Below are 6000 nucleotides of genomic sequence, written 5' to 3' on the forward strand. Positions count from 1 at the left end.
CGGTCCGAAAACTGGGTTACTCTCTATGTTGCTGTCCCATTCATTCTCTGTATTCAACAGCATTTCCATATATCTCTTCCATCTTCCTTTAATTCCATCTGGGTCCACAACGATTTGTCCCACTTCATCCTTCAAGCAACTCACCCCCATCACATCGCACCTCTCTTTCGCTATCTGCTTTGCAATCCTGAATGCCGCTCTCTGACCCTCTTCCGAATCCAAGCGTTCTCCGAACATTTTCCGACATGCCTCCTGCGCCTTTGCTACCTCTTTATTTGCAGCCTTATAACTTTCATGCTCTGTCTCTTCTGCCCCCGTACTCTTCTCCTTCTGCCACTCCTTGAACTTCTTCCTCTTCTTGTCAATCATCTTTCCAACTTCATCATCCCACCACCATGTTTCCGAGTGCCTCGGTGGTCCTTTTGTCCATCCACATACCTCACCAACGGCTCCCAACAGACTATCTTTCATTGACATCCAACCACGTTCAAGCTCAACCACATCATCCTCTATCATACTCAGCCTCTCTTTTAATGCCTCCCTCACTGTCACCTCTTTCAACCTCCACACCTTCATTCTCGGTTGGTACTTCACCCGCCGAGCTCTCCTCGCACCTTTCACCCTTATGTCGCAGACAACCAAATGGTGCTGTGAAACAGCCTCCTCCCCTGAGATCACCTTTCTGTCCCGGAGGTGCCCCCTATCTCGCCTACGCACCGTCAGGTAGTCATCGGTTGTCGTCGACCCACCTGACGTGTATGTAACAAGCTTATTATCCTCTTTCTGGAGTAAACCAGAAAATCACAATACAGAATTTATATAGTGTAGAAACATTCTTCACCAAAATTGAATCGATTCTTCCTTGTCACACACACAACCTGTCCAACAAGTTTCGTCGAAATCCATCCATAACTTTTTGAGATATCCTGCTATGTATCGTTTTTGGCCCTATCTCCCAATGGTGAAGAATCACTTGAAAAATTTAATAATTCTCGTATCCGAATCCATATTCAGATCCTCACCAAAATTGAATCGAATCGTCTTGTCAAACACCCAACCGGTCCACCAAGTTTCGTCCAAACCCATCCATAACTTTTTGAGATATCCTGCTATGTATCGTTTTTGCCCCATCTCCCAATTGTGAAGAATCACTTTAAAAATTTCAGTAGCCAGTTCGGAATCCGGATCTTCACCAAAATCTAATAATTTCGTCCTTGTCACATACGCTGCCTCTCTGCCAAATTTCGTCCAAATTTGGTCTTTTGAGATATCTTGTTCACAAACTTTTTCCACAACAACAAAAACAGCTACCCTGCTTCCTGCAACCACAAAATTATCGTCCACAACTTTTTGAGATATCTTGTTCACAAACGGACAGACAATTCCCTGCTGCTGGGGATTGCAGGACAGACAATCAAACAGACAGACAGACAGGGGTGAAAACATAACCTCCATCCACCTTTGGTGGCGGAGGTTATAAGTAGGCGCCAGATTTATAGTCGAGTGTGACCTTGCCTATCAATTGAACAAACATTCCAGTCTCTTGTGTTTTAAAAGAAAACAAGACCAAAAGTTCTAACAGCAGCGTAACCGGGCTTGTAAAATATTATAAACCACAAACACATGATTCGCTTTTTAAACAGACGCTAATGCTGTTTATAACATTAAACAAAGAAATTTGGAGGAATCCCGACATCCATGAGGTAAGTTTTGCTTACAGAACTGAGCGAAGATCTTCTGTAATCTATATACCCCACAAGGGTTGGAGGTGTGCTCATTTACCAAGCAGCTAGCTAGTGCTTGCCAAGCCAGCCGTTCCTAAGGGTTTTGAATGCAATGCTTGCTCGAATGCTTAAACCATTTGGCGATCTCTCCACAAGAAACTTGGTAAATGAACACATACCTAATGTTCTTGAGACCCGATCATATATCGACTGTAATATATATATACCCCAAAGAGGAATGACCTTTCCTGCTGCTCTCAAAATGATCGGGTGTTTACGCCGTAATGACATCATGTACGTAATGACGTAGAATGATGGCCGGACACAAAACTGCCGCTACTTTAATATAAATAAGATATATATTTAACCTCCAATAACGTTGCAGTCACTACAAAGGGATTAGTGTTACGATTAGATTTACTATAATAATGTTACATTATTATTACGAAAATTATATTTTAAAAAAAACCGAGGTGAAATCCTTACTTCCACGGTTACGCCACTTCAATCCGTCAACTTTACATTCACAACATTGGGATTAAAGTGTTATGGTTATATTTACTATAATATTATTATTACTCTGAAAACGATACGACTGAAACGATACCACTGTATTAAGCTACCTTGGCTTAATTTGTCCAAAGCGGAGGGTGAGTCATAACGCCTAAGGCCTATACGTACCTATTGTTGGAAGAGACGTAACGCTGATGCTTTCAATATTTGATTGTCATTTTAACAATCGGTTTGTTTGTGTTGCACACAGAATGAACAACGTAAAGGTAGAGCATGGCGATTGTGATATATGACAGGTTCGACAATATGTTCGGCTTGAACGGCATATAAATCAAAATGGCGATGCGTGGAGAGTCAGCCACAGCACCACCGTAATGACATCAGACGTAATCACATCACCATGTCATGTGACAAGATTCTCAGCTCTGATTGGTATATGTTTGAGGGGACATACATACACATACTGTCGCGTGACTCCCCCTTGGTTAATACCGGGGAAATTACGGATAGCAAAGCCAGCTTTAACTCCAAAGGCGTTCAGTTCAAATACTGATTTCACTATATATGCGCGGGAGGAAGAAAGAAGAAGAAGAAGCGGGAAGCTTTTACCTGACGGTCCGCGCGGCAGCCTTCAATCCTGTAGGAAATTAACTCAAGTGGGAGCGGGTTTAGAATATACAGGGGAAAATAATATAAGGGTTTATTTACAACGGAATGCTAGGAACAAGAAAACGCACCAGTTACTAACTAATATTTCTAAAATGGAGCGCTCCCACACCAGACGTCTAAAACACACAAGGGAGAATTTAACTTAAAATAAAGGGGTCATGCGTGCGGGTGTGTGTGGACTTATCTCAACTTGGCTGAGGTGTGTTAGGGATCGTCAGGCCCCAAGCGCAGTCCGAACGTGGCTCCGGTGTTGGCGGGAGGAAGGTCGCCCGGTCGTTGGCGCAAACCAGGCCTTGACGCGCCCTTGCTTGTGTGCTGCTAGGCCAGCATACGCTGCAGCGGCAAGCCTCGCTTGTACGCTCGTACGTGAACACAGGGGAGGAGAATCGTCAGCGCTCCTTTTGCAAGGGAATTCCAACACGAGACGTCAACGCAAGGGAATTCCAACACGAGAAGGCAGTCCAAACGAGAGGAAAATGTCGGTCCATGACCATCCGCTATGGCATCCAGAACGAGAAGGGGCAAAATGCCAGCGAGTTATTTTATTGCTCGTAGTCTCGTGACGTCAGCTGTCCTCCCTACCAATCAGCGTGCCGCTTCTTACTTGCCCCTGACGTCATCGGCGGTACCTGGCCAATCGGCGCTCTGCTTCCCCCTTGGCCTTCCTTCCACCAATCAGTGGCCCGCTTCTTGCCCCTGCCTTGACCAATCATGAGTCCCTCCTTACCCTGGCCTTCCCGTTGGTCGACACCTGGCCCAATGGTGTGATCTCCCCATCAACTCCTCGACCAATCCATTGTGAGGTGGCATGGCCTCAATTAATGAAATGAACAATGAATGTTGCTATGCAAGTTGGTGATGTAGCTGGCTGCGGTTCTATCGGCAGCGCCCCGACTGGCTTCCGGGTGGGTTTCCATTATTATTGTGGGGGGGGGAATTTAAGTAGTGTGTGTGGTGTAACTAATGGGCCTAAATTGGGGATGCCCATTCATTTGGTGATACTTTTGAGATCGCCAGAACTCAAGGACATGCATTTAGGTCAAGGTCAAATTACATTATATATCTATTTTTATGATACTGCAGTTGGAACTGTAATTGGAAAAAGTTCATTTGAACCTTTAAAACGTTATTTTTTCAGGTACAGGGATAGGTACAGAACACCCAAAGACCAGAAATGATGAAAAAAAGTGTTTACACTGCAAGGAATGATGCAATAACCTCTGAAAAAATAACTGTAGTTAACCAAGTATGTCCACAAAAACTTACATTAAATCAAGTGCAATGATGAAAATTGGTAATGATCAAAATCTAACAGTCTCCAGAACAGAAGCACAGTGCAGTGCACTTGAGTGCAGCTTTGGCACACTTGCAGCATCCAGTGCACCCTTTCTTGCAGCCACAGTGGATCAATTCATGGCACGATTTTGATGCTTCAAGGAGAGTGGTCCAAGAGGCTGCCACCCAGTTGTTTCCTTTGTCCAGCCCCAGTCAGATGGGTCTGGCATCTCTGGATCCATGACCAATGCCTGGTTCCAACAGTTAGCCTGGTAGCAAGTGTGCTTGATGTGCTGCTTGAGTGCTGCCTGGGTTGGAGGAATGTTCTCTGGAGTTCTACACTTCGTGTGAAGAGCTGTTTCCTGGCATCATTCACTTCCGTGCTCTCACTGGTTCGGTCGTACATCAGCACCACAAATCGCTCTAGCAGTAACATTGAGCCTTCAGTGACCTCACTTGGCATGCCTAGGAGTTCATTGAAAGCATCATTCACCTCTGGGAAAGACTTCCAAGTTTCCCAGGAAGTCTTCTTTCTTCTGCCAGCGAATGCAGATACAGTATCACACCCGGTGAAAGCGTGAAAGACTGGGAGAGTCAGACACTGTGTTGGATTCAATGTGGCAACCATTTCGTGAACAGCTATGTACCGAAAGCTTTACCCGACACCAAAGGCAACCCACAGCTCATCAGGAGCATCCCCAATTTAGTTGGAAATGACACCTATAATGTTTTTCTACACTGTTTGGTTCCAAAATTAAGCGCGTTTGAACATTAGACTCAGTGGACTGGTAGTCATTTTGGATTTGACCTCTCACGGTCCTCAGAGGTCAAATCTGACTTCCCTCCACATCTGAAAATAAACATTATGGTATGCTCTAACTATGTTAGAAATTTCATGCTTTTCTTATAAAATGCACAATTGTTATAATACGAAAGCTTATCCGCCGTACTACTCGCCCACAGAATCTTGTTTCTCATAGTCTGAGAGTCCTTTAGGTGCCTTTTTGCAAACTCCAAGCGGGCTTTCATGTGTCTTTCACTGAGGAGAGGCTTCCGTCTGGCCACTCTGCCATAAAGCCCAGATTGGTGGAGTGTTGCAGTGATGGTTGTCCTTCTGGAAGTTTCCCCCATCTCCACACAGGATCTCTGGAGCTCAGCCAGAGTGACCATCGGGTTTTTGGTCACTTCTCTTACCAAGGCCCTTCTCCCCCGATTGCTCAGTTTGGCCGGGCGGCCAGCTCTAGGAAGAGTCCTGGTTGTTCCAAAATCTTTCCATTTAAGAATTATGGAGGCCATTGTGCTCTTGGGAACCTTCAATGCAGCAGAAATTTTTTTGTAGGCTTCCCCAGATCTGTGCCTCGACACAATCCTGTCTCTGAGCTCTGCAGGCAGTTCCTTCGACCTCATGGCTTGGTTTTTGCTCTGATATGCATTGTCAGCTGTGAGACCTTATATAGACAGGTGTGTGCCTTTCCAAATCAAGTCCAATCAATTGAATTTACCACAGGTGGACTCCAATCAAGGTGTAGAAACATCTCAAAGATGATCAAGAGAAATGGGAGGCACCTGAGCTAAATTTCAAGTGTCATAGCAAAGGGTATGAATACTTATGGCAATGTGATATTTCAGTTTTTTCTTTTTAATAAATTTGCAAAACTTTCTAAAATCCTGTTTTCTCTTTGTCATTATGGGGTATTGAGTGTAGATTGATAAGGGAAAAAATGAATTTAAACGATTGCAGCATAAGACTGCAACATAACAAAATGTGAAAAAAGTGAAGGGGTCTGAATATTTTTTGAATGCTCTGCACATCAAAATA

This window comes from Myxine glutinosa, chromosome 8 (genome assembly GCF_964187855.1).
Source record: "Myxine glutinosa chromosome 8, kmMyxGlut1.1, whole genome shotgun sequence".
Classification (NCBI taxonomy): domain Eukaryota; kingdom Metazoa; phylum Chordata; class Myxini; order Myxiniformes; family Myxinidae; genus Myxine; species Myxine glutinosa.